Source organism: Thunnus maccoyii, chromosome 7 (assembly GCF_910596095.1).
Source record: "Thunnus maccoyii chromosome 7, fThuMac1.1, whole genome shotgun sequence".
Taxonomy (NCBI): domain Eukaryota; kingdom Metazoa; phylum Chordata; class Actinopteri; order Scombriformes; family Scombridae; genus Thunnus; species Thunnus maccoyii.
Genome location: NC_056539.1, coordinates 6849889 through 6860533, shown reverse-complemented (window position 1 = coordinate 6860533; position 10645 = coordinate 6849889).

Here is a 10645-nt window from a genome sequence, read left to right as displayed (position 1 = left end):
TGTTGTCTAAATGCAGCTCTCTTGGTTTCAAAAAGGCCCAGTTTTCAGGAATCGATGACTGGTGTTGACATATATGATATCATGCAGGTTACATCCTGACATGTAAAAACCAAGATGAGTGGAATGATGTTTTTGTTAAGTTGTAGGTAATGTCATTTGGTATCTCACTATAATAATTGTCAGTAGGCAGGCGAGTCCAGGTGCTTTGCACAAAAACAACACCAAGATCTTTGCAGAAAAAACAAAAACAACAAATGTGTCTGGGAACTATGTATGCTCTGTTAATTAGAGCTGAGATAGCAGAGATTAGTCTTCAAGCACAACCATATTACAGAGAGTCATGCCAAATAAGGAAAAACAAAAGTAGGAGACAGGCAGACTCACTACAAAAACAATGTCCCAAAGCTACTAATCAAACAACTCCAGATCTAGATCTAGACCTCAGATTACACTAATGAATTCTAATTCTTATGTTTTAGCATGTAAATATGTATTAAAATGGTAGACAGAGACAATCCCTGCCTACAGCAAAGTTTTTAGCATAAATGATCCGTACTCGTGAGCTTCATGCTGCACCTTTGAAGCGTTTTTAAAGCAGCTGGATTTTGTCATTGTATCCTGAAATCAGTTTTTTGGGGGGGGATTGCCATTTAACATGGCATTTATTTTTTCAATGAACATTATCAACTTTCTTACCTCTGAGGAAAATAGATTTGACAGACTCAGTTCCTCAGCAATAACAGAACAGTTTAGCACTTGGGTTTGTATTATTGACTAAGAACCTGGACAAAACATCCACCAGCACCAATGTTGTACAGCATGATAAACTTGAACCAAAGCCACCAAATGAACCCTAGAACCGTCTCTGAAATACAAAAGTTTGGATTTTTCGATTTGAAAAAGTATTTACCATAGGCTTGTAGGCTAACTAAGCGCAATATTTCGAAGTGCAATGCTGAGGTAAATGCGGCTAATGGTAAATGCTTAAACTTTGTGTAACAATGGCACATATCAGTAGCAGGCAGAGAAGCGTACTAAAGTTGGCAAACTGGCTCAGTGATGTTCATTATACAGCAATAGTATGCTGTAAAGGTTTGCTAACATTAGCCACCATAAACTGCTGGTCATATCAGATCCAAATCCACATTAACAGCAAAACCCCTGAGTGTATTCATTTGAGCAAAGGTGAGTTTTACTGTTTATGAATTCCACATTTCATTTTTAAGAGGAAAATTGTGTTATTTCTTCTTTCAAAAGTTAAATAGCCTGGTTTTAAGGCTTCCAATATACCTTATATTTTATTTCACAGTGATAAGACAGGAACATAATATGTAACATATTACTGAGCATTTTTTGTTTCATGTGACAAAATAATACTTATGATTTAATCAGTCAATCATGCTATCTTTATTTGATTAATTCATAATGCTTATGAGATGTTTTTTGTTCATTTATGTTTCTTATGTGCATGTTCAAACAATCAATGTGAAAAACACATCTTTTCTTTCCAGGTGCTGAAAAACTGTTGTTGTGATATCTGCCTCCCAAGGACTCTCAATATTGTTGAATATATCCTTTAAAAATTCGATTCTATTAGAAAAGGTATGTATGTTTTGAGCCCAAATTGTCTCTTCTTCAGGTGCAGAGGTTAAGTATCCTCCGTACCTAACATATACAGTGTACAATAAGTACATACAGAAAGAAAGAGTCAGAGAGGAAAGAGTTGTACTGCATATAAAACAAGATGTTCAAAGCAACAACTGCCAGCAGATTCATGTTCCACAGTCTGACGGCTTTGAATTCGGTGAATCAGTTCCTGAAGGTTTTTTTTTTTTTTTTTTTTACTCAGGATGTAGACATCCTGAAGGTTTTCTTGTCCATCCCTGTATGAGCTATAAGGACAACGAGCAGAACAGCATCTTTGGACCATGACAAGGGTTCAGGTTAGGGGACTCTGTGCATTCCTGTGCTGTGAAATGATAAACATCAGAGGGAGACATTCCTAAAAGGGCTTGATGTTAAACTGCACTCAACATGTAAAGACACAGATGACAAAGTCCTGCCTGCAAATATGAATAAGAAATGAAGCGGAAGTTCAGTCTCAATAATAGATTGTCATCACTTACCTTACACAGAAAAAGGACTGTACTATACAAAAGTTAATTTAGCAAAGTATTCACATGATGCCTCTGTTTATTTATCATATTTGGTGCAAAATTAGACAGTTTTCTTTCCCTGCAACAAACATTAATTATTCATGCACTGTTTGTTTACAACAAAAGAATTACAAAGCTGGAATTATACAAATTCAAGTAATTTGCAAATAATTGATAAGGTTGAGACTACACAAAATCATAAGCAAATAGTTGTTTTTTAAAAGGTTTTGAGTGTCAGTGAGAAACAAAAGGTGGATACAAAGCACCTCATTTTATAGACACATATTTTCTAACTATATTCAAATACCTTTTACGAGCAGTGCCATGACTTTTGAAACCAAATTTAACATTTGAAGTTTCCCTGTAAAAAGTAACACATGGTAAGACATACATTTCCCAATAAAAAGACAGATAGAGCAGCTTGTAGGGTGTTTATGGACATTATTCTCCATATTTAAAGACACACCTGTGCTGTCTAGCCTACCATCACTATAGAGTTGTAAAGTGTAAGGGACCACTGGTTCTGGACGTTTTTTTTCCCCATTCAGTATTCCCATTTCAAATATTTCTTTAAACAAGCTCCTTAATGTTACTGAACAGAATCCTACAGGTTTATGTTATGACCACCAGCTTAAATTATTTCAACTTTGTTTATGAGAAATCACATTTTGAAAAGAATAGTACAATACCCATGAGCCTCGGCAATTGGCCTGAATAAGAGCATCATGAATTCAAAACTCTTTGTTGCTGAAGTTGTAAACTTCTATAGTCATAGTTGCTGAATTCACTCAAAAGTGACCCAGAAATTGAAAGTAAATTGATTCACTCTGCAGGTTGTGAAGTCAGTTTTCTCAACATCATAATCCTTATGCTACAATCCATTGCAAATCAGAAGGCAATAGTTCTGAGTTGGTATTCCCAATTTCCAATCTAAATGCATCCCAGTGCATCTGTTTGGGAAAACATGGACGCCCATAGCAAACTGATGTTTGGAGGGCCATGTACATGCAGGGCTTCATTCAAACCCAACAGTACAGCAGCTGATTTATCAGATTAGCACACTTTAAAGAGATAGAAGGAGTAGGCTAGTGCTGCATGCTAGCAAAAACTTCTATTCAGCGCAAATCAACTGAATGGAAATGGCAACTACAAAGTTGTTACAGCACGTTTCTCAACACAAACACTACAACACATAAAGTAAAACATTGATGAAAAGGTAATTCTGCTTACTGTTCACTGTGTGCGCCACCATATTGCTGTGACATCAAGTGTGTTTCTGTCGGTAAACTCGGGCTAGATGGATCTTGCCTGACTCTCCGACTTGAAATTTCGACTTGAGTGACTGTTCCATTGCACTTTTCCGTGTCGGAGGTTGTTTTTTCCGAATTCCGGGTGCAATGAATTGCAGCATTAGCTTCTGTCCACTGTTGGCTGTTTCTTGCTGAAATGCACCTTGGGAACCGTAGTTAACTTCTACTGCCAAATCTTTATGTACAAAGTCTTATACCTTCAACTTTTTACTAAAGAACCAGATATTTTCTAATGTAGTTCTTTATCTTTTAACCAGGAGAGTTTCATGCTGATCATAGGAGTGCACAAATGTGAGTCATGTAACGTTGTTTATGGGACAAATTAATGGGATTTTTACCTCTGGAACTAGGGGCGCCTGAAATAGCTCCTCCCACACTGCAACTGTATTGCATTGCTGCTTTTAACTAGCATGTATAGCAGCAATCTCAGGGCACATTTGTCACCTCATACGAGGTGGAGGTTCCTACTCCACCGGAGTTCCCCACCCGCTTGATGATAATGACCCGCAAAATCACAGAGGTACCAAGTCTTACCAGTCCATAGAGGGCCAAGAGGGGACAGGAGATGTCAGGGAACAGTATAAAGCCAACATTAGCTAGTGTTGGTTCTCTTTGCTTTGGTTTGATATAGTCACGTACGGCCATTTTCAATTCAAATCACTACCAAAAATATTTTGGTATTAGCTTTCCTGACAACTTTAATTATATTTTCAGTGATGAAAGTCGGTGAGTGTTCTGCTTTTTAAACTTGGCACGGCAACCACAGTTGGTGAGGTCAATGAACGAAATATACCTCAGATTTTTGGTTGTACATGTTGTTGAGGAGTGGCCACATAATTCAGCTTAACTGATCTTGTAACTCCAAGCAGATGCACACAATATGTGTATTGTTAGAGAAATCGCATAATAATCCATCTTATTATGGGAACAGTGCAAGAATTAATAACTTAATGTGGAGTTCCTCTTAAATTATGTTGTATAACTATGCAACCATATGTAACCAGTTTAAACAATTTTTGTGTGATTAACCAAAATTCCCTGTACTGCCTTCTGCGTGCATAACAAAAACTTACAGCACACACCCTTTGAAACATGAACGCTGAATTTGGTCTCTCTTTGAGTATTTGTTCTTGTAGATTTCAACTTTCAGTATATCATCAGCATGCTGCAATGAAAATCACACTGGAATGCCTCAGACAGATTTTATTCCTGATATTGACGATCACACTTTCTGTATACTCACACTTTTTGTTTTACCGTGGGTTTGCTAAAGAAAGACAATCCTAGAATGATCCACAACAAAGCCATCACTTCTGAATCATCTGTTGTATGTAGCCTGTGTTTCCCCCAGAAGTATATTTTCTCTTCACTCTATAAATGCCAGCTAATGCAAAGCATGAGATTAGGCACTTCTGACCTTTATTAGAGCTGATAGCAGCTGCCGTGGATACCTGGGGAGCTCCATGTTGGCACAACAAAGGCTAGTAGTGGAGTTAGATTACAGATCTATGTGATAGCAGGTGAGTGAAAATGACAAGCAAGCATTATCCTTCACTGATGTGATAATTACCTGCAGTCTACTGGCTCAGAAAGGTTATTGTGCACACAAACGAGCTGGGAATGCTCCAGGAAACTGAAATAATGCAAAATAGCAGTTTGTTTATGGGAGGTCTGTGATTTCAAATCAATAAGTGTTGAAAAAACTTCAAGTGACGCACACTGACACACTTGATAGACTGATAACTTAATATTGTATAAATTCAGGCTGCATCGCTCATGTCACAAGTTTCCTGAGGGCTAAATTTTAATCAAATGGCTCATGTTTTTCTTGGAAAAGATAGTAGGTGTTAAATTCTTCCGCGGACAGTGCGAGGTCACTGTTTGCAACTCCCAGACAATTTCTACAAACCATGCTGATATGAATTACTGCCAGGCACGCCGCAGAGAGAGAGAGGATGCTGTGAATCGTTGATCTTCTACTTCCAAAAGGACAGGCCGAGCCAGAAATATGATGTCTGTCTGGACTTTAAAAACCAAAAATAAACACTTCATGAAATCAAATCAAGTTTGCATCTAGAAGGTTGCAACGAGAAAAAAAAAAAGCCCCCTTTTAAAGAATTTGGTTGATCCCTCTTTTGTTAATTTGATGCAGGCCGAAATTACATCAGATGACAGCATAATCCAACATCATTATCAACATCAAAATGTGTTTGACGCTGTTTGGCCCGGGGCCGACGGCAGCGCAGCTTCTGTAACGGGATGATATGGATTACACTTTGCAAACCGACCTTGCCCCCCCTCTCATTTTTTATGCCTGCCAGTCGAACACAGTGATGACCGCATGCATCGCATTGCTGCCGAATAAAACCCAAATATCCCTCTGATGATTAAGGTCACTCATACACTGCTCTACACAAGCCATCCTCTTATAAGCCTCGCAGAGTAGAAGAGGGGGGTCGACGACTCGGGGTCCACTCAGTCTTGATGTCTTTATTGTTATTTCTCTTTAGCAATGCTCAGGTTCTGCCTGCCTTCGCTGCAGCTGCCGGTGACAGTAAGAGGACAATACAGTAATCAAAGTTTTCCTCTGAGGCAGTGTGACCTGTTGTTGGCTTTCATTTGTGTGTCAGTTCGGAGGTTTAAGCTGCTTCATGAGAAGTTTATCCCTGGATCACAGGGATCCGAGGGCTCACCGGTCATTTGCCGTCAGTATCCCGAGAGCTCAGATTGTTAGGACTGCTTTATTCTGAAATATGATGGAAATGTGTTGGACTAATTTGGTTTTAGCAGGATTGGCTGAATATTAGTCCACTCATCCAATGGATTATCCCATGGCTGCGATGAACATACTGTACACAGACAGATCTGTCACACACCCATCTATATCTCATTTTTCTCCTAATGTTTATTCCTCCTCGTATGAGTGCACGTTCTGACACGTTCATGTCTTATTTTCCTATAATGATGACAGCACTTATAAGCAACACAGCGCCTGGTGCTGACACAGTAAAAACCGTGCAGCATGTAACGCTGTTAATAGCGAGAGCTTTGGGAGTTCTTACCCGCTGAGGTGAGCTTATCTGCACAGACAGCATGTGTATTCATTTAATCTGAGTTCAACATCAGGTGTCAAGAATGATTACACACTGATACACAGTGTTCGGCCAATTGCTTTTACATTAACACTATGGATTCATGTGCAGGATACATCATAAATGCTTTATTGCTTTGCAACCAAAAAATAAAGATGAGTTGATTGCATGCAACTATAATTATTTGATATTCATATGCTATTAAAAAAACACTAATGTAACAGTGATATTAGCATTTTTTTTCAAAATATTGCTTTTCTGTTTTCAGGATTTGCCTCCCTAATTTTCTCTCCAGCAGCCACATTACTGACCTTCCTATTGGCTGTGCCAGGTTGAAGTGACAGCTGGTGTGATGTAATAACACCCCCTCTACTAGACAAGTTATAAAGAGCAATATCTAGTTCCATGGATTGAGATAAGCTTAGGTAGATTAATGCTCCAGGACACTGAAATGTTTGTTGTATAAAAGCTCTGTTTATAAAACAATGTGTCATAGCTGTATATGAAAAACTCTGATCTGGCAGATGGCCTGAGCTCCGAGAGTTCCTCCACATTAAAGGCACTGCTGGTCTATGGTTTGTGTTCCTGTGGCTTAATGGGATTTTAGACTCTTCATTCAAATGAATTATATATAGAAAAACTGGGATTATTTTACAGGCTGTTTAATCTCTTTTTTTTTTCCCCAAAAAACTGAGCCTGCCCCACGGTTTTAGCATTCGTGGAAAAGTGGAGCGACTGAGTGCTACAATCAATGAACGCTAGAGTGCAGGCGGCCTATCAGCTCAGAGAGCTAGAGATGCCCTGTGGACCGTTGCACTAACATGAAGCGTGCTCAGTCGACTTGACTCACTTCAGCCCGGCTGCCGTGCCGCTTTTCCAGAAGCATTCCCATCCTGCTGAACAACGACAGACAGAGGCTTCACCAGAGCTGCTCCGCCACTGTGAGACACAGATTCGGTGCCCTTTTGCACTGAAGACAGCTTCCTCCCTCCAGCTTTAGCTGCCACTCAGGGGAGGCTCTGGCACCAGTCACACTTTGCATCCTGGATAATCTAGCTACTTGCCAGAAAAAGAAATAAAACTCTGGTGAAAACAGTGAGGCGGGTTGTTTTTTTTGCCGTGCTCCGGAGCTTACCGTCGTCAGGTAGAGAAGTTGATAGATCTCAGTGACTGGCACTGCTGAAAAGACTTTTGGAACCGCTGCAGAGGCCCCTTTGCTTCCTGAACTGGGCTCACAGCTTTGAATTCAAGGTTCAGCACTGCCGCCTGATTCCCACTACAGATCCCATCATGCCTCACTCCTTCCAGCAGAAAAAAGGTAAGACTTCTTCTGTTTCTCAACATCTGAGCAAGTTAAAATGACAATATCTCAACTCAGCGCTGGCAAGATAAATGAATGTGGAGCAGAGCAATGCTGCAAAACAGAATGAATTCCTGGCAAACCTTGCTCGAATGAAAAAAGAAAAAAAGTTTAAATGAAAATAAGAATTTCTGAAAGTTTTTGGATCGCTGTATTACAAGTGCTTGTCTTACACTGTCATGTACAAGGACAAAATGCTCGGGGAAGATTAAAAATTGCATAATGTCAACTAATAATTGTCCACAAATAATAAGTTTGGTTATTCAGAAGAAATATAACTATATCCAGAGATACTTTTGTTTATTTTGTTAATGTTGATAAGATTTGTCATATAATTTTCTGAATTCTGTTGTCTCACATTATGCTCAAGAGTGATTATTGCATTGAAATGCACACTGTGTGGAGAGACGGAACAGCTGCATGTAATTTCAATTCTGAAATAAGACAAATAAATCTGAAGACATCTATTTCCCTTCTCATTATAGTCATACTTCTGTTAAAATAAAGACCATAAGAACGTCACTACTGATGAGTGTCAACAGAAGACAATCTTCTACTTCATCTCTATATTTCCATACAGCATATGTGATAGCTAGCTAATCTCTGAGGTCAGATCAACATACTGCTCTATCATTTGAGCTCTCAAAGCTTTAACGAGAGTAAGCATGCAAAGCAACTTTAAAGCACATACAGTAAGTGGCTGCAGGTCTTGATAAAACAACTGACATCTGATATGCAAATGAAAGTGCCAAATGCAATAAATAATGTCCTTTAGGATTATCTACACTATGTAAAAAACATGGAAATTAGACATTTAGCTTGAGCCAAGATTGGATCTGAGGGATTTGAGAGAGCTTTTTGATTCACATTTTGATTTTAATTTAAGTATACATACAGGTATGTCTACATAAAAGATACTTATTGGTTTAAAAAAAAACTTTTAAGCAGCAACATACAAGCTTACTGAACCCTTTTTGAATGTATGAATTTATACTTAACTGACACTTCATGTACAGGGTGATTTGTGAAATTTGGTTGTTGATTTTCTGTTAAATTTACATGTGATACTATCAACAAATGCTATGTGGTCTTGTGCATGCAAAGTACAACATTTTTCAAAGTGCAGCAGATATCAACAGAGTCTGTCTGATGTGTGATGTAGAACAGTTATGCGAATGTGTTGAACACAGGATTTGTCACTCTGGTCTCTTGCATCAGCACTTCCACCTGGCATTTCCTGGGCTGGAGTGATACTTTTAACGAAAGCTCTGAGGAATACGGTAGCTTTTAACTACGCTACATTAGTAAGAATACATTGAAATCAAAAATATGTTCATCTCTTCATTTCAGTCTTGCATAAATACAGATTAATGAGGCTTGACGGTTATGAGAGTTGATTTGTTTCTAGCAAATATAAACAGTGGGAGGTTTTCCAGAATTTAGAAGAAAGCACTGTCTAGCTTTATTTATTAACTGTAAGAAGTGTGTAGGCGCTGCCAGAAAAAAAAAATGTTTCACACGGAAAATCAAACAAAAAAGATACATTTTAAACAAAACTAATGCAGTTTATTCAGGAACTGGAAACAATGATTGAAAATGATGAAGTCATCACATTTCTTTTAAAAAATGACATTTTTTATTTGTTTTTGATTAACTATTTAAATATGTACATGTATCTTTAATATTTTATGTATATATTGTCCTTGATATTTGCAAATTCATAAAAAATACCAGAATGATCTCCTCCTGATTCCATGTCAGTTGCCAGAGTTTAAGGGTTTTTTTTTTTTTTTTTTTTGGTAAAGCAGTTGACTTCTGGGGCTTGGTGGGATTGCTTTCATCCTCGCCAATCCCATGTTTCCACGTTGGATTTAAATCCATTTACTGCTTTGGCTGGAGGAAACCAAAAAAAAAAAAAAAAAAAAAGCTGACATGAAAATACACCTATATACTAATGGGAGCTGTTAATGTTTGATACAGACAGATTCTCAATCTAACCATCCTGACACCTAAATACACTCAGGGCTAATGCCAGATGAAATTAGGGAAGCTCATCGAGAGTCACTGTTTAAGGTCTCTCATGTTTGAATGAGAAACAACGCTTTACATTACATTCATTTTAGGATTCTTATAATGCAGAAGCAATGGAGACAGCAGACACATCCACCGCTACAGCTCCAAATGTACTGTTTTGCTTTGTGCATGGTTCTTGTTGACCTGCGACCCAGAGCTGGTGTGTTTAGTTCCTGTTTAACCAGCCCTGTAAAACAGTATCAGCAGTTGGCATCAGCTGTAGGCACCTACTTTGACCTGGCAGTGGGAGAAATGTAACATGGGAGAATTTGATATAGTTGAAAGCAAAACTGGGCCACAGCATGACGGAGGGAGTTCAGGGGCAAGAGAGAGGAACAGACAGGAGAGAAGGCTGCAACGGTTAACTGATGGAATGACATAAGAGCTGAGTCCCCAATAACAAAACACAAAAACACTGTTGTGACTGCGTCTGTGTGGAGGGAATCTCTACAAACTGTTCAAATACACTCTGATAATATGAAAATGATTTTGCCGCAGCATTATTCTCCAGTGACAAACCCTCCAGATTCAACATGGGGGAGCAATCAGTACAATACATAATACTAAACAAAGAACTCAAACTGGTTTAGCAACTTTAGGCCTTGATCAAACATCACCATAAACTTGTTGATAACGGGAGATGCTACCAGTACA